Source organism: Nothoprocta perdicaria, unplaced genomic scaffold (assembly GCF_003342845.1).
Source record: "Nothoprocta perdicaria isolate Ctin4 unplaced genomic scaffold, notPer1 scaffold_179, whole genome shotgun sequence".
Lineage (NCBI taxonomy): Eukaryota > Metazoa > Chordata > Aves > Tinamiformes > Tinamidae > Nothoprocta > Nothoprocta perdicaria.
In genome coordinates, this window is record NW_020454971.1 from 9,074 (window position 1) to 32,358 (window position 23,285).

At 38.4% G+C, this 23,285-nt stretch overlaps 1 long non-coding RNA gene across 2 annotated transcripts; it reads right to left on the reverse strand.

Annotated features, from left to right (window-relative positions):
* Nucleotides 1-1,051: 1,051 nt before the first annotated feature.
* Nucleotides 1,052-13,640, reverse strand: LOC112944931. Of its 2 annotated transcripts, XR_003248876.1 has the most exons (4): nt 13,599-13,640; nt 9,913-10,020; nt 4,050-4,122; nt 1,052-3,224 (listed from the first exon to the last, which is right to left on the reverse strand). It is a non-coding gene; the product is annotated as an uncharacterized LOC112944931 (long non-coding RNA). The 2 variants fall into 2 exon arrangements; XR_003248875.1 differs by lacking the exon at nt 13,599-13,640 and having other exon boundaries at nt 9,913-10,065.
* Between the last annotated feature and the right edge of the window lie 9,645 nt (nt 13,641-23,285).

Genomic DNA, 23,285 nt, shown 5'->3' on the forward strand with positions numbered 1-23,285 from the left:
TCCCTAAGGCCCTCTCATCCCTCTCTACTGATCTACAAACTTCACTATTAGCATAGGCCTAAACCCATTGCAGATGCTCAGATAAATGAATACTTAACTAGCGTAAATACCTTCTTACTCCAAGATATTCAGGTAGGAATACTCTTCCTGCTCCTAAATGACATACCAGTAAGGGGTCAGAGCCAAAGTCATGATGTGTCCTTACCCACACTGAATTCTAGAACTGCTGGAACTGTCAGGACCAGAAAAAAAAAGCAGATTTATATTCATTGATCTTCAATCAAATGTAGAAGTGACAGAGATTTATATACCTCTTCTTAGTCACCACAGGTTGAGAACATCATCTGTCCTAGAATTACACTTTCATTGCACAACTCATTTATATTCATATAAAATATATACATGAAATTCAGAATACCTTTATATTTTCTCCTGGCTTTGCTTTAATATTAAGTGCTTTAAAAATGACCACTTTTGAGCAACTTCAAAATGAAARAATGTATGCTCTTTCCTCCCCAAAGTGGATTTCTTTCCCCTTCCTATCCTCAAGATATGTGCACTGTATAGTAGAGTACCTTCAAGTGAAGCTCTGTAATTGCAGCTTCTTCATTGCTAAAGTGAAGGGTCTCATTCAATCAAAGAAAGGAAAAACCAAATCCTCAGGCCCCAAGCTTTAAGGGAATTCATTATTGCACAAAACAGCTGATGAAGCAAGTCTTGAAAGTGGCCCTCGCTCTCAATATCACCTCATTAGCAGTACAAACTGTCATGATACAGAATTCAAATGAATTCCAGCAAACTCATCCTCTTAGCTGTGCCAGGCATAGTATTTTATGTTAAATAMTATATATTCCTCAGCCAGAGCAGAACATCTTCCACACTTCCAAGCTTTTATAAAAATCACAGTATTTGCGTAATCCCTTCATATCAAAGTACATTTTTAATATCAACTAGAGGAAAGGGGGCACAACCAATAGTTTCTACTACAGAAGTGGATATAATTTTAATTTTACATAAACCAAGCAGTGCAACTTATCTAATAATATAGATCTCTAAATATGATAGAAGACACTCAACAGAAGCCACAAGACCATTTTTTACAAGTCAGTTACTTGAAGCAATGTACACACATTGTTTAATCTCCAAAACACATAATTGCAGAGTATTTTTTCCTAAAGTTTCTTTTATAGATAGTTTTACCCTTAACACACAGGTGCTCCACCCTCAACTTACTGTTGCCTCAAATGGTACATTTAAGGGGAAGAGGGGGGGAAAAAAAACAACCAAACAAACCATCCAGAAACTGCCTATTCTACTGTATTCTACTGAGAACTGAAAACAATTATATCCTTCCAGGATCTGGGTGTTCAGAGATGAGCTCCCCATTGCCCTGGCCATAAGTCCATAAGTATCAAGACACATAATCTCCATGACCCTGCTGCCACCTTTGACTGTTTACAGACAAGAGCAGCAGAGATGTATTGCAGAAGAGGATAGAGAGATGAAGTATGTACATATTTCCCCAGTGGGAACGAGGGAAGGGGACTCTTCAAATTCCCTTGAAATGATTCAAAATATTCATAAAGGGAGCATCACTGTCTGAAGCATTTGTCTTACTGCCTTTGTCACCTACATTGAATCAAAGATATCTTCATAGTTCACCAAACTGAATATGCTGTCCACTGGTTAAACCAGATGAATGACAAATCAGGTAATACAGAATAGTAATTGTTAGATTATGCCAATGAAATCATGCTTATTCCTTATTCTAAAATACTTAACTCCTTTAATTTGGAGATTTCAGAGTTTTGAGTCCTTTTTTTATACCTCCTCCTATGTGATCACATTTAGTCTACATTTGTAACCACACCAAGTGSATAAGTGTCAGCAAGTCGCAGTCTTGAAACCTCGTGACTGCAGCCTCAGAGGACATTGAAAGAAAGCTTATATATACATATACACACACACACTTACACATACAAATATCAATTTCAATATCAACTGATCCTTTTCTAGGGTCATCAGAAGGTTTTCAGAAAAYCTAAGACTGCTATCTATGGCTATGGGACAATTTTGTGCAAGGCCCAACACATTACTTTGTTGTGTGGATATCTACTAAATCCCAAGGATAAATATAAACTGGCAGAACCCTCAATTATAAGGGTAACTTGCACTGCAGAGACAGTTCTCACCCATCAGAGAGAGAAATATAGCAGCTACTGTCAGTAGCAGATGGACATCTAGGAGCAAGTATCTCAAGGGTCTTCCACACACAGGGAAAAATAAATAAATGCTATACTAATCAAATGCCCCTGTGGCACAGGAGAAAGGATGAAAGTAGCCCATACTTCCTCTACTTTCTCTACCCTCTACTGAGAAAAGTATGGGAGGAAGAATTTCCCCACATTTGTGGGGGAAAGGATTCCACTCCTTCCAGACACAGCAGAGCTGCTACAGGATTTTTACATATCAGCAACCTGCCATGCTCCCAGAAGCAGCTGTGGCATCTTGCTGTTCAGGGAGCATCTTGCTGACCTTGGAGCCCTGGGCAGCAGCACCAGTGCTAATCAGCCAGCAGCTGCTAGTTAACAGCAGGATCTTGTTATTTTGGTGTCTTTCCCATCCTACTGATTCCTGATCTCAGCGAGGGCTGCAAGGCATTTAAAGTAGCCAGTGACCAATTCCACCTTGACCTCAGAGCTACTGCAATCCAACAGCTCTCAGAGCTACAAAACACTATCAGCTCAGCCAAAACAGGGTGCATTTCTTACCCCAAGAAATATCTTGCCCTGCTCAAAGTGGCAGATCCAGATTTCCAGCTTCTGCCGATTCTAGCAGCTGGGTGACCCCAGAGATAGGTGATCTCAAGCCCCTGCCTCTGAGCATCATCTGTCCCTTGCTGTGAAAGAAGSCCACTGGCCTCCCTGCATGACTCTGAGCAGCTGCTAGGGCAGCTGATGTCTCACCTTCAGTCAGCAATTGCTGCAGCACAGGAAAAAAAGCCTGRATCCCTTTTCCTACTGTATAAGGAGAGGGAAGAAAGGAAAAAAAAAGTGGAAATCCTCCAAAAGCCAATTAAACTGTCTTCTCAGCCCTCTTGCAGGGGAAGAGTTTACTGTCGCAGTGAGATCTAGGAGGGAACACTGCACCAGACAGTCCATGCTGCAGGAGGCTTCAGTCCTAAAGAGAACAGTCCATTCCTCCTGCACGCCATCTGTTTTGCCCTAGGGTCACAAAATTACAAGATAAGTAAATTGCAGCTTTCTGGGAATTCAGAAGGAGACACAGCCACTACCTGAAGGACCCCTTTAAACTGTGCAGACCTGTATTAGCCAACTGCTTCAGTTTTTGCCTAGAACTTATAGCTGATCCAAGTGAAAGCTTTGAAGTGACCACCACAAGGACCCACAGTCTAGTTATGGATCAAAAAGAACTTTAGAACACATTGCTATTATTGCAAGAAGGTCAACACTAACAAATAATCAGTTATTTGGCACCAAACAACCAACTCCAAGTGGTTTTAGAGACTATGGAAGATTTAAGTCTAAATTTAGACACTCAAGCTTTGTTGGATTCAAACAGCATAACAAAACCATGGAATATGTTGTGAGAAGGGGTGAAGGATGGAATGGTCCAGATGGGAAAGCAGCTAATGTAAGTATAGTTTCTCTAAACCACAATCGTGGCTCTATGAATCAGAGACAAGCTCCAAAAGGCCAGGGATTTACAAGCTGCTTGATAGTTCATTAATCCACTAACGGCACATTAGAAAATAAATCAAACGGCTAGAAAAATCTCAGCTGATGATTCTGTAATTGTTTGTCTTTCCAGGCTACCATCACATTTGGACTAAAGAGCTTTCAGTCTTGTGCAACAGAAGTAGATATTCTCCAAGTTCCACACAACAGCTGGCTTCAGTAGCACTGATGCAAAAATTTCACTTGTGATTTATTCCTTCTATCAGATAATCAGTTCCAAGGCAAAATCTTCAGTCAAARCAAGTTAATACAGCAGTACTGATTACAGAGATAAAGATTATATGGACTCACCAGCTACACCTGCAAGTCCAGGTCTCAGACAGCAGGCATAATGGTTCGGAGTTCTGAAGCCAGCCTTCTGAAACTCAACATGAAACACTGAATCTGTAATTTCAGGGAACAAAGAGGCTGATTTCAAGAATACTCACTTTCAGTCACAAATGCCTTTTGGATTGCAGATGAAGAGAGAGCTTAAMATCAGTTGCTTGTAATGGAGGCACATGTGCATAAAGGAGACTGGCCACAATTAACACAGATAATTAGGCTAATTAAATTTGGTTTAACCTGGAGAAGTATGTTAGCCAACTGAAGATAATTAGCCTGGATTAAGAAAAAAAAGGAAGGAAAGAAGACATACACACTGGACAAAAGTAGCTCAGAATTATTTTGTGCGAAAAACCTTSAAGAGGTCTAAGCCTCAGCTGCCAGGTCTAGAAAAAACGGAGTGGTTTTGTTCAGCCAACAACCCAGCACCATTAATGGAGGACAAGATGTCTGGACTTAGGATTCTTTCCTGGGATCAAATTTCAATTGCTCGCCAATTGCCAAGGTGCTGGTCCAAAACCCAAAAGGAGCTGAGCACTTGCAGGAGAACATTCTATACCATGGGTGAAGCAAGCCAAGTCCTATAGAACCAGCAGGGTGGGATGAATTTAAAAAAAATTTTTTAATTTTTTTTTTTTTTAAAGTAAGCTGAGAACAAAGTTACCCTTTGGGGAATTCTAGGCTTCACTCCCAGTAATTTCAGGGGTAATGAAGAAAAYTAAATCTCTTGGCTAAGTAATGAGCAACATCAGAACAAATCATGAACCAGTATAGACTAAATTATTTCATTAACTTGGTTCAAGACTGCCGCTACAAATACTTGTGTAAAAAATTCATTTTGATTAGACTTATGTCTGCATTAGCATCTCAAAATTCACATATAACACATCTTACATTCAGAAGTAACTAATGCCCGAGATTTACAAAGAGTAATGTACACACACAGCAAATTTAGAAAGTCATGAAGTATTGGAGAAATGAAGAACTACGAGTTCTCTGGCAAGTTCAACTTGGGAATAGATACTGTTCTCACAAGTGAAATCAATTTAAGGTATGTTATAATTGGGTGAATAATCAGAAGTGCTCATTAAAAGATCAAGGAATGCTGATTAAGCAGAATGATCTTCTCTGACCTTCATTGTTTTTCACTTTGAATAACCATTGCTTGTGTCCTGCCAGACAAGCTATTTCCTATCTTTGAAGTCATTCTCCAGCACAACTCCCTTTCAGCTATTTTCATTATCCATTACAATGTTTTGAAAGTCTCTTTTATCCTTCTTTAGTAGTGTCTATATACCAGCAGGGTCTTCCACGTTAACCCAGTGAAACTCACACCAGAAAAGGTCATCAAGACCAAAAGGATTATTACTGATAGCAATTATGAAAATTAGTAGAGAAGGTCGGCTACATTTACATGCTGGCATGCTACTAGCCTCAAGAGCTAAAAATAGGTGCAGAATTAAAGATTTTACTGCAGAGCKGGTAAGAAGCTAATGAAATTAGAGCAATACATCCTGCAGAAGCTTTCTTCCGTGCTTTAATAGACCTCCTGGTTTACTCTAAAGCTCTACTGTACCAAAGAGATTTGGAGAGAGCTGTAGGGAGAAATCCCATCCCTGAGCTTCACCTCACACAACAGTTGAGGATCTCAGTTTTCCACAGGGCCAGATAAAAGAAGGCACCATGCCCCAGAAAAGCTCACCTTGCCCAAAGCCACCTCTGGAGAAGGAACCATCTGCCCATGATCTCAGCCTTGCCTCCCTCYTCCCTATTGGAAGAAGTCTCCACAATTAAAGAAATTGTGCAGCAGCTTATGCTGTTGTACATACATACACAGGTTATGCTTAACCTTACAGTACCACAATATTGTTGAGAAAGCACAACATTGATTTTAACTTCTTTTCCTTGCATAGGTTTTCATCTTCTGCCTTGTGTCATTGTGTTTTTCTTTAAACTGGGTGCTATGAAAACAAGCTTAGGAAAAGATGGTTGGATACAGAACACTTGGAGCCGTTTTGTTCTAAATGGCTTTGAAATGACCACAATACACAGTTGACCACTGAGAAATGCAGTCACCATGGCCTATGTTAAACACACATCTTCTACTTGATTACATGAGCTGACAACCTTAATGAGTACATGTAACAGCTATTATCCTATTAGTCATAATTCCAATCAGCAGGCGTCAAACATCATTAATTTTGCTAGCTTTGGGATTTTGAGGTAATTTTTATGAAATATTTCTTCAGTGGAATACTGTGAGCCATACTTGTAATTATCTATCAGCTTGGCTTTTCCTCCCTGGAAAAAAGAAAATTATAAAATGGAACAGTTGCAATAATTCTGCACATAAAGGAATAAGAATAGGAAACAATTAACCACAAGTATCTCATTAGCATGAGATGCCAGGAGTATATTTGTAAATCCGATATTTGTTTATTTTCATATGTTGTTTTTCAAAACAAGTAGCTTACATTTACCACTTTTGTAGCAAAAAAGAAGGGAGAAACTTAAAATAGCTTCAGGAATAATTAACATATTCCTAATCAGATCCTTCTTATAAATAGTGTTTTTTGTTTGTTTTCCTACCACCACACTATTTCACAGACTAGAATAAATATTAGGGTTTACAAACTGAGGTCCTATCTAACTGTACACCCTTCTATGATCTTTGAGAAAAATTATTTTTGATAAACATTTTAAAGTAGACTACTAATACAAGCTCATCCAAGTGTGTTCTAGGGATCTACAGCAGCTGACATGGATCATCAACAAACCATTAAAATCTATTTTCTACATTGCAATATTTTGCTTGTGCAAAATAAAAAAAAAAGCCAAGGGAACATTGAAATAGGAAAAAAGAAAAAAAAAAAAATCACCACCCACACAGAGGACAGAGAAGGGAAAAAAATAATGCTCTTGTTCCTTATTTGCTACCCAGGTGTACCCAAAGAACTCTAGATTGCTTTCTGTTYTGTTCTTTRGCTCATGAGGAAAGCAAATTGGTAACCAGGTAATTCTTCTGGCTATGACCTTCTACAGTCCCTTTAAAGAGTGCTTTCCTATTTCATTGACTCTTCATATCTCACGTGAAAAAGCAAACAAAAACCTCAATTGATGAATAAGCTACCTATGGTTGTCAAAAAATACTGCTTCGAAACCTGCTTGGGCACAATCCTGTGCCACCTGYTGTAGGTGACCCTGCGTATGCAGGAGGGTTGGACTAGATCCTCTACAGGTCTCTCCCATCTTAAGGATTCTATATCCTATATAACTACTGTAAAATTTCTTGCCTTCAAAAAGGCAGAGAAGCTTGTATACAATATCAAGWGTGTATGAGGTAGAGACGTTCCAAATCTTTTGAAGGACAGACCCATAAAAAACATACTGAAGAAATGCTGTTCAGCTTTCATGGGACATTATCTCTCTATCTTCTGGCAAGTTAAAAAAGCGGACACACCGAAACAAGCCTTTGAAAGCCAAAATAGTGCAATGCTTTTTGGCAAGCAAGTGAATAATGAACCAGGTTGCCAACCTGACAGCTCTTTGGCAGAAGCGCTATGAGGGCTGCCCTCTCAACAGATACCAAAGACCGAATATAACACTATGGCACAGGAGCATTTCTGAAGCTCAAAAGATAGCTATGGAAATAGAAGCTTATTTTCTGGGTTTCTTCTACTTATCTCCCATTCAGAGAAAGTGTTTAACATATTACCTCTTGGGCTGTACAGCTATAAGTTTATCTCCCTTCAGTAAGCACACAGAAAATATCCTTAAATACCATTAGTGACCCACATAAAGATGTTTTCCATGTTTCCTGCATGTTTCTCTTATAATGAAGGTTAGACATTCACTTAGTGAAGCACCAAGACTCTGTTGCAGTGTTTTTATTAACAACTTTGCAATTCARCTATTGCTTAATAGGTATGATTTGGCCACAGAAGAACCAACTCAACTGAGTGCTCAAAGCTGGCTTTTCTTAAGCCAGCTTTACTTAAGGAAGTTTGGACTAGCCAATGGCTTCCAGAAGGAGATTGAGCCTGTCTGGAAACCAGTGTTCAAGCCAATTATGAACCAGGCTTCATAAACATATGAAGGAAATGTATTGGGGGGGGGAAGGGGGGACAGACAAAAACAACAACAAAAAAAACAGTTTTCCTTCAAGTCTTATCAGCAACAGCTTTCTATAAGACAAGATAGTAGGGGTAYGGAAAGCATTTGAGTCTTGAGGCAAAAATATATTACCTACTTCTTGGAGAAAATCCATTTCCAGTAACAGCAACTCATTTTTTTTTCCTTAAGTGATGAATCTAGCATGCATTCCAATTTGTAATTTCACAAGTAGAAAGAGAACATGCTATACTTCAACTTTACTTGAAAATGTTGTAATGATGTGGTAAAAAGAATGACTATTGCACTTACTCTATCTCTCCAAAGAGTCTGAGAACATATAAATTCCCTACTAGCATATCAAGTGTTTTCTAGGCAAAATGAGCTTTTTGTGTGTGTGTGTGTGTGTGTGTGTGTGCACGCACACTTGTGAGAGAAGGCTGAAAATACTAAATATTGGCCTAGATTTAGACAGAGAGATCAAGAGAAAAAATATTAACATAAAAATGAGAATCAGAATTTTCCATATTCTTCCTAAAGGCACAAGTGCCACAGAATATGAAAAGAGACTAATATTTTGAGGGCAAAGTTCTGACAGATTTTATACTAGTTATAAACTAGCAGGACTAGGCATCATGATGACATTCAGGTAGGATCTAAGCAAAGAGAAGGACCACAGTGTTAAAAGGCCCACTAAACACACAACTCTATAATACTTGCACTTCCAAATAAAAGTTGGGCTGAAGTGATTACATTATCTACTTGCACAAAACACAAGCAACTCCTACATACAGGGAGGCAAGACTGACAGCTTTATGAAAAAATTTTACAGCTGAATAGAAGCAGCTGTAAAGACATAAAGCTATAAAAATATTACTTTCAATTAAACTGCACAAAACAAAAAAAAACACAGATTTTATACCTCAGAAGTTTGAATTTAGAAAAAAGTTTTGAAGTAATTTTACCAGAAYGAAGGAGACCTTCAGGTTTTTTGCAATACCCCAACAGCATCCTGGGGACAACATGGAAGTGATCCTCTAGAGCATAAGCTAAATCAATTCTGCTAATTCTCCCAGCAAATGCTGGACACATGAGGCTGGACAGCTGAAATCTCCCTCCCTACTCAATCTTTGTACTTATAACATGTAAAACAGAAAGGGAAGAAATGTTCGCTACCCTGAGACAGAGCCTTACATCTTACTCTTAATATCCTGGGCTTAATAGAGCCCATTACTCTGACTAGCCCATCTAGTCAGAAATGTCAAGAGCAACTAAAAACTTAACTTTATGTCTTAGTTTTATCTTTTGTTTTATATCATAGTAATTCCATTGTGATCCAATGAAACAAAAGAACCCAAAMAACAGCAAACTCGCATAGCAAACACTTCTCTGTAAAAGTTTTTAAAAGAAAATTAGACATCACAGATGTTAAAGAAGCAGCTTTCACACTAGTACTCCACGAGCAAGAAAAGAAAGTCAGATTTCCCAGGTTCAGATTATCAATTTAAATTTGATTAAGACCCAGCTCAGCTAGAARCACAGCAAGCATTCTATGGTTGTCCAAGGAAATAACCAACATCGTAACAGACCAAACGTTGCAATCTTTGTAGCACCCATCCAACCAACAACATATGAAAACACATTGCCAGTTGAGTAAATCCTCATATGACATAGAGATACGCAGTCCAACTTATCTTGCTCAGTTTCTATCAGCCCTTACCTTCAGTTTGTAGAGCTCAGCTCTCATCTTGCACCTTCCCAAACAGAAGAAGGACTTTGTGCAGCTCCTGGGGAGCAGGGCACACAGGGACTAGGATGGTGGAACAGCCTGGGGAAACAGAGGCAGAAGCCTAGAGCTCTTGCACAACAACAGGACAAGGGAAGAGAGAGAACTAGAGCCCATCTGTGGCTACCAATAAGCTCATCAGCAGGCTGAGATGACRCACACCTGTGTGCCATCAAAGCTCTTTCTAGGAGCACTGCTAGGGGGACCATGCTAATGGCAAGATTGCTTCTTTAACAACATATGTGGTCCAGCTGTCAGAAAAAATATCAGTGCCTTCATTCACCTGCTCCTCCACTGCTGGTGAACAGAGTTTTTATATCTAACTCCATATGCTGGGTCAAATCCAGACATGGTGAGGTTCTTTTCTTAAGCAGAGTGCTTCCTAAGCCCCTGGCAGAGATAAYGTTCTCTTTACTATAGTGCTGTGGCCTTGTACCAAACGTCAGAGGAGTTGCCTAGCGTTACTGCGTATGAATAAAGGATTCACGTACGCCCAATTTCCAGTTCTATTCAGTTTGGCCTGTGCAAAAATTAGCTGTAACACTGTAGCCATTGTTACCTCCTCTTAGAGCAAACAGAGCTTTTTCAAATGTTCATTGTCCTTCACATTACTGTAAACAAAGGTTGAACTTGGCTCCTGAAAAAATGTAAATAAACAAGCAGCATGTAAAAGATCCTTTTTTTCCCCCCAGATGTTTAATAACGCAACAGCTGTTTGTGCCTTTTTTTTTTTTTTTTAATGTAAGATTGCACAGTATATCGAGATTTGGCAGAGACTGAGGACTGCCTTCCACACTTTGACCAAGAATAAAAGTGCTTTATGSCTAACAAACACTGTCACTCCTGTCCATTGCTGTATTTCACCTATTGCTTTACATTGTAAAGCAGTGCTAGGATTTAAGCCTGAAATACTGCTCCTGAGTTACTTGCCAGGTTACAGAAGTTAGCATGAAAATGGGGAGATGGCTCTGCCCAGACAGGGAACATAGAGCYGTCAGGACACAAGGGTGCTGTGGAGACACCAGACTCACTGTAATTTCTTATTTTGGGAGGGATTTTGATTTACTCCAAACAAGAAACTCTTCTGACTGGAAAGCAATTCTTTTACCCTCACAACATACTCACATTTCAAAGGAAAACTGTGTTGTACTGGACAGTCCTGAAAACTCTCTAAATCTCAGATAAAATGTAAAGAAAGCAGAGAGCAGAGTTTGACTCTTTTTCCACACTGAAGGTTATCAATCATCTCTCAGACTGTCCCTGTTATTAAGATCTTGGGAAGTCAAGGAAGGAAACTGTACAAAATAAAAGTATTAAACCTTTTATTCTTAAGATAATCTCAAATCAATGACTTCTATATGAGTAATGCTATTTGAAACATTTTTATTAGATTTTAGCATTCCTCCCTCCCCAAAAGACTCAACTCTCTCTAGGAAAGGGCTTATTCTAATAATGCTTGATCAAAAGTGCACTGCATTTCAAAAGCAGATTTTATTGCTGTTATTAAAGTGGCAATTCTGCAAAGTTTTATCAACTTTATTTCCTGGGGCTTTCAATCTGTGAGCTGTTTTATGTCAATTAGGAATTAAAGTTTTAACAAGAATTGATTAAAATCACATATCAGAATTTTCTACATCAGCAGCTGTACTATTTGGAAACAGATCATTCTTAATCTAAGTCCTAAAACCTAAATGCTTTGAAAGTTACCTTACTGTAATTTCAGTAACTTTAATTCTCATTTATGTTAAACATTGATTTAAGAATTGTCTCTGAAAATTAAAATGTCTTCAGCCAGCTCTCATTTCAAACTGTGATAAAACTATAGCTACTTGTGGAATAAGTTAGATTGAGTCAGAATTTGTATTGGTTTAGGTCAGCAAAAGAATCTGACTGTTAAGGTGCAATCTTGAATTTACTGTGACCAGAAAAAGATTTACCAACTGACTTCACCGAGTACAGGGCAGATGCTTTTGTCTGAGAATGAAACACAGGTTGATAAAGACACCTTGGAGAAAGATGGGAAATGCGCCCCAAATTCTGCTATATTCCCTCACCCTTAATCTCAAGGCTGATTCAACATTTGTGCTCGTCCAGTGACTGAAGATGGGTAGGGAGCCATCCTGCATATCTGAGGATTGTCATCATATAGGATAACAGAAGTGATTAAATACAAGTGAGAAAAAAAATCACTGAAAGGTTTTATGGAGTCCTTTACTCCATATTTCAAACATGGACTGGGCAGGACTGTGGCCAAAAGAGGCATCCAAGCATTGATTTATTAAGGTCACACTGAGCCGCATGTGCCAAATAATCATAAAATCATTTGAATTAGTCATTTCCTTTCTATGCATTATCTGCACTTTGTTATTTCTAGTAGAAAACTACACAAAATACAGTCAGTGGGCTTTTGTGGTTTTTATACTTGAGAACCATCTGTATATCATTGTTTTTCTTTCATTCCTCAATACAGAAGACTCATTCAGTGTTCAGCCTGTATTTTCCATTCTTAGTTTGAGCAAATTTCATTGATAGCTCAAGAACACTCCATTGGCTTTAGACTTGGAATTACAGCAAAGTCAGTGGCAGATTTTTCAGGACTGCTTGCAGAAAATGAGCCTGACTTCACTGAGTCTTCTCAGATTGGTTTTCTCTGCCCTTACTAACATGTAGTGCCATTGCCACTGCCATCTCAGTGATTTAGGGGAAAAATCTCCTGAGGAGATCGCTCAGTGAAATAAACACTGGTACAGTTTTGGAAATGCAAATGCCAAACTTTATTATAGAACCCCATACTGTGGTATTTTTAAAATTCGTTTTTTCAGTTCTGTACTGTGGGGTGGAAGATCTATTCAGTGACTTACCCATAGACATAGGTACTATCCTAAACAGAAGAAACTCTGGTACAAAGGAATGTTTTGCCATAGAACAAGTGCGAAACTAAAAACCAGCTTGTAATCTTACAAGCTAAATGAGCTCAAATATATTTTTCATGGGCTAGAATTTATTTTGAGTAGGTCTCTTCAGCCATAACAAATGCAAAGAATGCAAATACTGCCCTGAAGCCCAACTTTAGGTTAAAAGAAAGTATTGCTCATTTCTCTGGCACGAGCTCAGTTTTCTATATTTGATATTAAATTTATACAATACAAATAAAATATAATATATATTCAATATTTTGTATTTTAGATATCTTTTATATTGAACATTTCTCTTTCTTTATTACAGAAAATGAGAAAAAATTAGTAGAAACGGATAAGTTTAATAGTTGGGCTCAATCCCTGCATTTCTAACTGATTTCTTTATCTGAATGACATCTGCAAATTCAGAACACAAACTAGAAACCTAAAAAAGTCTTCATGGTACAATCTATCTGGTTGGAATTTCCAATTTAAAATTATCATGTATGATAATACATGAAGTCATCTCATTTTATTTACCAAAAAGTAAAAAGAAACCTTCTATCTCCAAAGGAGTAAAGTTTATCTAAGTCATTCGCCTAAATTTAAAACAGAATTCCCTCTCCTGTGTAAGGTTTAGCTGTGCCAGACATGGAGTTGACCTGAATCATATCAGAGAACTGGGAGCAACTTCAGTGCTTCGTGTACCAAACGAGTTGTTACCTTTATAAGCAATTCTTGACGATGCATTTGAGAAGAACACATTCTTTCCCCTGATGCTGACACGCTTGAAAAAAACAAAAAAGAAATTAATATAACAACCCCTCCCTCCCTTTTTTATTTTAATGAAGTCTGCACTCCCCTAAAACACTGTAGGATCAATTCTCTGCTAGGTCTAACTAAGTGAATTTGCTATTAAAAAGAATGGAAATTACATCAGGGAGGAAACACTTGTGCTTTGCCTGCAAGAGGAAGTGAGGGCATAGRAAAGTACCTGAATGGAAAATCAGGTCAAAGAGTAGCATCCTATGATGGATTTTTAGGGCAATTAATAGACAATCACTAGTGATTTTAAAATTTTATTTATATATTATTACTTAATATTACACTTGCATTTTTATCGGGTATTATTTCCCTTTTTTTTCTCTTGCTCTTTATAAATGGTTATTGAAAGAAAAAGGGGGAGGGACAGAAAGAACGAATTATTCTGTTAACTGAAGCCTTTCTAACAGTCTGACCTCATTTTAAAAATAGGTGATGTTAACTGTGCTTACAAAAATAAGCAGATGACTGGAATTTAATGTTCTGCTGGTCATCTTCCTCAATTACCTYATGATAATTAACATCTAAATTTTGTATTTAGGGTTTCATTATATATGTGAAGGGCCCCTAATAATGAACCCCCAGATTTCTTAAGATTTAATGGTGTTATTCATATAAAAATCTCAGTGTTTCAGCACCTCTTAATTCTTTTCCATTACAAGTTAAGCATGAGCTTGAAAAGTCTGCTCCAATTTCCATCATTTTTGACCTCAGTGGAATGTTCCACTTATTCTTGACATATCTGCCTATACTTTCCATGTAACTTAAGTAATTTATTAATCATTGCAATTTTTTTTAGTATTATTAACAAAGGAGTAGACACATTTCTGTCAATATATTACTCATCAATACATTACAAAAGTTGTCTGACTACAACTACAACAACCCCAAATATTTACTAATGCTATTAGAAGAGAAGTTCAATACAAAAGCTTGAAATTCACCCCAAACACTTACAGGCTTATAGATTTTACCAAGTTTCATTTAGTATGCATGGGTATTTCCAYGGAACTAAGGATTTATACACTAGCTTCCTGCTTTGGACAAATTACCCGTGGCACTCCATGAAATTCACAGGCACTACAGTGATTCCCTGTTCTTATCCTTTAAGTATTGCATTTATATATCAAGCTTTATCGACAGGAACCGCGCTGGAGCCCAGGGCTGAAGTCATTATTAAGCATCTATGAATGGGGAAGCTAATGTGGCTCTGAAAAACGGCTCAGATTGGGTGTGAGGGGTGTGATTTGCAAACGCAACTCAACTCTCTGCATCATTAGACCCCCTCAGTGAAGTTCTGGATTCCTGGAGGGCTGGATGCAACAGGGGGAGAATAACAAGAGCTGCTCCCCTTTAGCTTGTTTTGATATTCCCTGTAGAGGTGCTTGAAGAAAACTGGTATGAATGAGGAATGGATGCTAAAGTCACACATCAAGCACAATTTACAGAACAAACAAGGGAACCTTGGTTGACAGGGGACATTTATAAGTAAAACCCATGCATGGAGGATGTGCAAGGAGTGCTTTTTAAAACAGAGGTGATCTCTCTCCATCCTTAGGGGCTGCTTAACACAACCAGTGCCTTTAAGGGTTGCAGAGTTCAGCCTCTGAAGAGCCATTCTTTTAAATGCACGTTAGAAATCTGACCCTGGAGCAAAATTTGGAAAGTTCAGTACAAAGATAATAATGTCTCACTGCCACCTTCTGTCATTCAGTGGATTCTCTCAGGAATTATGTTAAACTTGGATTCATCGGCTCTGATACCCCTCCCTGAACTTAAAATACAGCCAAAAAATGATTTAAGGATAAGTTGGCTTTTTTATGTCAACAGGTGAAATATTGGCACTATTGTACATTACATCAAATCATGGTAACATCTTTAGCTACATAAATACAGCATTTTAGCATACCAGCCTTATCAGTATATCTCCATTTAGTGCTGGAGTCTGGTGGCAGGATTTTTATATATTAACCACCAATATTTTACTTGGGGGAGAGAACTAGAGAGAAAAATGGTTAGATGCAGGTCAGATAGCCTTCAGCCTCATTGTCCTTTTTATTTCCTTCACTTTATTCAGAAAACACTCTCTTTTTAGTGTTAAGCATTTCATGATAGAGACCTCCATTCAGTTTTGTGAGCAACAAGCCAATGCCACACAGATACACCTTTTTTTAGCACAACATTTAAGTCGCTGTGTCAAGAAAAGAGCAGAAGAGAGGGGGTTGCATTGGCTTGTCACAGGAAACCGAAGAATTGGTCACTACCAAGAAAAAAGATTCTCTTCCCATTGGTCACTGACCAAGTGCATAAGCTCAGAGATACCAAGAAAAAAGATTCTCTTCCCATTGGTCACTGACCAAGTGCATAAGCTCAGAGAATGACTAAACGAGGTCACTCTCAGCACAGTTTCACCAACTGAACAATCATGTGAAATCAAGCAAAGAAAGGAAGATTACAGCCCCAGGTACAACTTGAAGACAGTAACTTAGTTTCAAGTAATCTCCATCTCTGATCCCATTACACCTGCCAAAGTGAGGAAGCCAACAGAGGTAATCTGAAATTTTCCTTTCTCATTTCTGTGTGCCAGAAGTTTTAAAATAGATTGCTGACCACGTATGAAGACATATACATAATTTATATAAAGGAGACTCATACTAACCTGATTTACAAATACATAACTCTTTAAACTGAAAAATGAAAATAAATACTCAGATCCATCTGCCAAATGGAATGCATATTTCTGCAAAGAAAGAGAAGATTACTGCCTTGTGYGGGCGTTGAGTTTTAGGAGAACATTTCTGCATATGCTTCAGATTCCGTCAACCTGCAGGAACCTGTGACATTTTCTTTTGCATCCTAAGATCTCATTCAGCTCTTTGGGGTTTTCTTTTCACTTTTCATCTAAGAAGTTTCATTCTAGCTTGGACTTGGATACCAGCTCTGCTCCTAAAAATAGGCAGTGACATCTGTAATACTTTTGGAAAAGCACAAAGCACATTTACTTCTTTCCAAAAAGACTTTTTTTGTTAAAAAAGACACAGAGCCCAGTTTACCCTATCAAAAATACAAACACTTAACATAAATATAAATCATGCTGTCAGACATTTATATGACGTTAGCTATGGTCATTTCCTCGGCAATCTAATGTCACAGTCCCTCAATAACAGAACAAAATTTAACTCCTCTGCACTAGAATTTACTATTCACTTGAAATGCTTTGCCTACTTTGATTATCTTACAATATTYATAGTAATGAACTGGTCAGTGACTGGTGTGAATCTAAACAGAATCTAAGCAGAGTCAAGCTCTAATTTCCTAGACTTCCCTAAAAATAGTTCATTAGAAAGTTCCCTGATTGTCACTTTTTCATTATAGCTTTTTCAATTGTACTTTTTTTTTTAAATGAGGAATATTCATCAGGTTTCTTTTCCTAATTAGGTGATGATAACAGTAATTTAACCACTGCAGAAAGGGAGGAGTCAATATTGATGTTGCATTTTTACTGTTCTCAACTCTTGGAAGATTTTCTTGAAAGAAACTGTATARAAGTCACTTAAGGTAGTAGGACTTAGCATAAGGAAAGAAGAAAGGGTTTCTGCATGAATGAGAAGTAACCCTGATTTTAATGCAATCTCCCAGAAATGGTGCAGCCACTTTAAAAACATAACCTGTGTTTGGAATGATAAAGAGCTCTTAAACTAGACAGACTGAACGGAAAGAGATAGATTACTCGATCGCCRTGTGAGCATAATTGATTTTGGGCCTGTACTTGACAAACCCTTCACCAATGGTTTATCTTAATTTGGTGGGTATTATAGTGAGTTCAATCAGATACTCAGAGAATCATCCATCAAACACATCACCAGTGAATAGAAGTACTACCTTCTCTATTTTCTCTTTCCTTTTTGTTTCACATATGATTTAACAAAGCAAAAGACCTTTTTTATTTTTTTTTCTTTTTAAAATACATAGATGACTGCTAGTTATGGATGTTTTTCTAGGTCAGGTAGCCTACCAGTATACCAAACAAATAAACTTTTTTCCTGAATTAGGCATTTTCCCTTAATCTGGGTTTATGACAATACATTAGCCAGGAAACTTTGGAAAGGCAGGAGGAAATAAATGGTGTGGACAGTTGAGCAGAATTGCTAACAACCTCAGCTCTCACCACCCACATCAAGTTACACACTGCATATAGAAAGTCATCAGGCATTTTCAGTACCTCCAATCAGTGATGAGATAAGGGATAATCACACACTGCAGTTGCTGCGTAAGGAAACTGCAAAGCTGATACTGAATCTCCTACCTGTTGTAATTTCAGCTCTGCTCAGCCTTGCACACTGAGAATGGAGAGGTAATGCCATATTTAAACGGGTGATCATAAAACTAAACAATCATTTCTGCTGCAGCTATTCTTGTGCAAGGAACATTTTCTTAAGGTGCTTTAACCAGACTCATCATTCCGGTAATGAACATAATAGGAGAGATTGCTTGTTAATAAAAGGGGAACGTCTGAGCTCCTGTAGCAGGTTCTGTCTCAATGTAAAACTGCCATGGGAACTAAGCCTCATGGCAATTCATCTGCATTTTCATCCAGAATAAATTGCTGGGGCAAATAGCAGTTTCTGTGAACGAGTCCCTTGCAGACGTTTTACCCAGAACACCAGCAGAGCGTGGCATGAGGCTCTGCTCTTAATGGTAACCTCTCTAGTTGCCATCGTATTTAAATCCTATGCAAACACACTTGGCTGCTACTGCATTTGACTGGTACCTTCACCTTGACTCTAGTAGTCGCCTCGTTCCTTGCCCACAGAGAAGTTAGCATGACCATTACTTCTTTCTCTCAGGCTGCTGTAAGAGGCTTTGACAGGGTAAAGAAAAACAGGAGGAGAAATGTAACAGAATGAAGGAAAACAAAGTAAGGGGAAAATCATAAGGCTGTAACCAGAGAGTTACTGAGGTTGGCAGGAACATCTGGAGAGGATCTAGTCCCATCATGATCCTGCTCGAACATGGTCACCCAGAGCAGGCTGCCCAGTGCTGCGTCCAGTTGGGTTTTGAGTATCTCCAAGGATGGGGACTTTACAACCTCTCTGGACAAGGAGTGTTTGACCACCCTTAAGTACCAAAAGGATTTTAAGTAGAATCTCCTGCATTTCAATTCATGTCAGCTGTCTCTTGTCCTATCAAAATCTAGCACTCAGAGCAATACAAGGCAGGAAGGGGAAAAACTCTTACTCTTTTCCCCTCAAGGCAGTTTTATTTCATGAGCTCTTAGCTGACACATGTAACTGTTAGAAGTCATCCCACCACTCTCTGTACTTAATGTACAAACGTGTAATGCAATGTGATTAGTTAAAAAGAACTACAGTCACCTAATAACTGAGACAGATGAGGTTTAACTCATCTTATCTTAAACAGCTGAGAAACTTCATAGGAAAAATGCTGTATCTTTTATGAAACAATTCCTAGGGTCATAAAGCATTTTTTTCCTGTAAAAAAATGACCAAAATTAAAGAAGAAATACTTCGCTACAGAGGGAAACCTCTTCCTTCATGAATATATTAGCATGGGAATTAAATTAGTATTTTTTTTCAGTTTTGCAAGGATTAAAAATTACGAATCCTTCTGTGATATTCTGCCTAAAAGCTTAAACAAACTAGAGAAGGAAAGATAAGAATATAGGCCACAAACCTACTCACATGGTTTCTTCATTTCTTAGATTTGTCCAATTAAATGCTTATTCCCTTTGTCTGGAATATATCTGAAATAACAGAAAAAATGATATGACTCAGTGTTACTGATTGCAATGGGACATCTGTGGAGAATTTCCTCTTTCATACAGTGGGTGTATTTCTATTTCAAATTCCGATGCCCGCCTCTTAAGAGAACAATGTGGATCATCTAACCTCAGTTTCTGTTAAATATAAGGCATGGATTTTGGTGTCAGTGTGGCACTGCTTTTTATTCACTTTTGAGGCCTAAAAGCAAAGGCATCTAAACAAATCATTTGGGGAAGAAAGCAAAACCAATATTGATTTCTACACCAAAACTACTCTTATTTATGTTCATCCAAAGAGTCTGTTATAGAAACATTGCTCTGTGACTTAGAAGACCAAAAGTATTGCTCTAATGGAAACGCAAAAACAGATTGTCCATGGAGAATATTTACATTTGATCTGCAATCCGTAATTTTAGACAGACTGATACACATGATAGTTTCAAAAGGCTAACAACATGGTCAGAAACTGTGGCCTACTGCCCACAAAAGGACTTGCTTGCTTCAGACTAGTCTTGGTGTACTGCTCATCGCCACGTGGCCATGCTAGCAAGGGCCGGTGGGAGCTTGGTAAGGGCWGCACCTCATGCAAGCTGCTTTGGCACTGAGGATCTCACCCTTGTGCCCCCGAACTGCCTTGAGCTGGTGCCACAGCCATGCTTGGCCAAGGACCACATAATCCAGCCCTGACCCATGGCCTCCATCTTGCTGGACCTTCCCTGTCCCCATGGCAGTGCCCAAAACCTAGGACTGGCACTGTCCCAGGAGCCCCCGTCCCACAGAGCACCATGGCAATGCACTACAACAAGGCAGCATAATACCAGTTTTGTTGAACGCATTAAAACTTCTATTAAAAACGATGGTTCCTGCTTTCTGTTTTAATGAAYATTTAAGTACAAGTGCATCTGTTAYGTTCTTCATTATAAAATACAAGAGYTCCCTTAGTGTTCAATAAGCTGATTTATTCCTCCTGAAACCAATAAGAGATAATAGAAGAGAGCCCACAGCATTATTAATTACCATAGGTGCTAATTAGATGTTACACAYGGGAACAATCAGATGGCAAGACAAACCATGGCAAGATAGACAGATATGGCCAAGTACCTCACACTGTCCCAGAAAGACAGATGATGCAGTGCTCTTCCTGCAAGCTGATAAGGAATGACCTTTTTTGTCATACAAGGCGCACTGTGGTTAAGAAGTGTTAAGGACGAGAAAAGCACCTGAAACTAGGAGTACAGTGGAGATATAAAAACAAAGAAATAAGCAAATATTTGTGCAGTTCTGTGGAAACCCTTAATTGAAATAYAGGAAACATCCCAGCTAAAGGAATAGCACCTACAATGTGTGACAATTATTGCCATTTTGAATGATGGATGGTTAGCGTCCCACAGTTCCTGTTCACTTTGCTGAATTATCTCCCAGAAGTAAACAATGATAACAYGTCAAAGCTTTCTTTTTTCTTTTTTTTTTTTAATCATTATGTTGTTTCTATTTTATTGTTAGATGAAGAGCCTAGGCCTAGCTATGCATTGTATATTAAACAGTCAGCAACTACAGAGAATGGAAGTAGCTGAGGGAATAGGGAACAAAGCCCAGATGCTTCCATCTGTGCAGCATCAGCTCACTTTCTGGCACTGTGACCCTTGCTGTCTTTGCTGAACAGGAGCTCAACATCAGCAGGACATGGCACTGGTCTGTAACCCGCTGGTTGGGTCTGCTGCTCAAAGAGGAGTGTAGCACAAGTTTGCATCTGTTGAAGAGCAACTGGACCCAGAGCTTTTTCTTGCACAAGGCTCTAGCTATTGAGCTCATACAAATTATAGGAAATCACCACCCATTACTCCAGAAGAAAAGCAACTATGAAGCATCCAGTTGTCACAGGGTTTAATGGTAAACATTAGGTGTCCTCCACGCATTCTTATGAGCTGAGATCTCCTGCTGGACTTAGACTCCTTGCTATATCACAATCAGGGCTGTCTTGAGTATGTGCATACGGGGCAAACTGGGAGTATTTGAGGAAATGTCACTTAAACCAGAAAGGCATCTAGTAAAATTAGATACCCCATGGTCCAGGCCACCTTCSTGAGTGAAGATCTTTGAATCAGTTTTTTGAAAATTATGAGCCATGCCTAAGTTCTGTTTTGACTCTACCTTTAAAGCATTTACTYATCTCAGACAAGGCAAAGTATTCTTATACAGAAAATATTTTTGAAGAATATCTCCTCTGCTCTCTCTCTTCTTGTAGTATAACAGCRTCGCAGTAAAAGATTAAAATTGTTTGGATACCATAATATGTAACCTTATATCCAATTTTCTTGGGCTTTCACTGATCAGATGGAGAATAAACACACTGTACAAATAGTATCTTCTTGTACAATACTAATAYATACTTTTAATCACAATGCTAGCATAAGAAAGGACCTTTCATGCAGCATTTGCTAAATGCATTTAAATTTTTCATTGAAAGATACTAACAAAACAGTATGTTAATTTTACTTAATTTAATTTTCATGACAAGATTCACTGGTGCATTCAATAAGCACGAAGCAGATGGAGCAAAGCGCATCAACAAATTAAATGGGGCTCAGATTTGCCTGGCAGCACCATACCCACCTCCCCCAACCAGGACTTTCTTTGCATCTTTTCTTTAGTCTGCAATGCTGAGGACTTTTACTGGTCTGGTTGGCTAGAAGATCCCCAGCAGCAACTCTGAGAGAAGAAATAGAGTGTTAAATATTCCCTTGTACGTGCCTTATTAAATTGATGTTTTTTGGCTGAGCATTTGTTGTAGGATACTACTTAACCCGGGAAATCCTTCTCAGTGAATGCTCTTTAGCTAGAGCTAGATTGCAACCTGACTATTCACTTAAAATGCATACACTGCAGAGAGAGGAAGGAAACCTAAAGGAAACAAGTATTTATTTCTAGAGATGTCAGTGTAAACATAGGGAAACCCTTTACAAAGCTTCAATTGTTAAACTCTTTGGGCTATATAAGTTAAACAGTGTGTTATACTAGACATCCATCGCAGTTACACTGTGTTTGACAGGTTCCTTTTTTGAAGGGATTTAGAAAGTAGCTGAGATTCCGTGGTGCTGAAATCCTGCCTCTAAACAGTTGTTTGAATGAGACAAAATACTTGATTTGTCAATCTCAGGCTATTTTCAGCCCAAAGAGACCTCTGAAAACTAAGGAAAAAGGGAATTATTGTGSAGCAGATCACTAACTTCAGCAGGGCTTGAAGGCTTGGCTGCAGACTAAATTTGCAGGGGTGGGTATTTATGGCAAGATGGAAATAGGTGCCTGGCACCATCTTCAGAACTGCTTCTGGGTCGCACTCCTACATGTCTGAGCTGTGCAGCATCTCATTAACAACTTATGTTGCATCTGCATTTTCAATATATGCCCCTAAGGACTAGATCTTCCAGAGCAGACAAATGGAATCATTTTATCCCAAACTGGGCACCTGTTTCTACCAAAGGTCAGCTCTCCTAGAAAGCTCTAAACTAAATGGAGTTTATAAGAACTGAGTCTTGTCTAAAGTATTAGAACTAGGGTAAAACTCATCATGTTACTGTAAACATGCGTGAGGTTTTACACTAAAACTAGGATTTAAAGTAAAGGCAAGATTTTTTTTTTTCTTTTAGTTTAGCTTGTGCTAGATAACAAAGCATGTAAGGGTGCTTTTCACAAGGGTACCACATACAATCTAAGCGATTATGGGKTTTTTTTGTTTGTTTTATTTTTGTTTTTCTTCCTTGATTTCCCGTGGCTTGACCTCTGGAATAAGTATATTGAAATCCAAC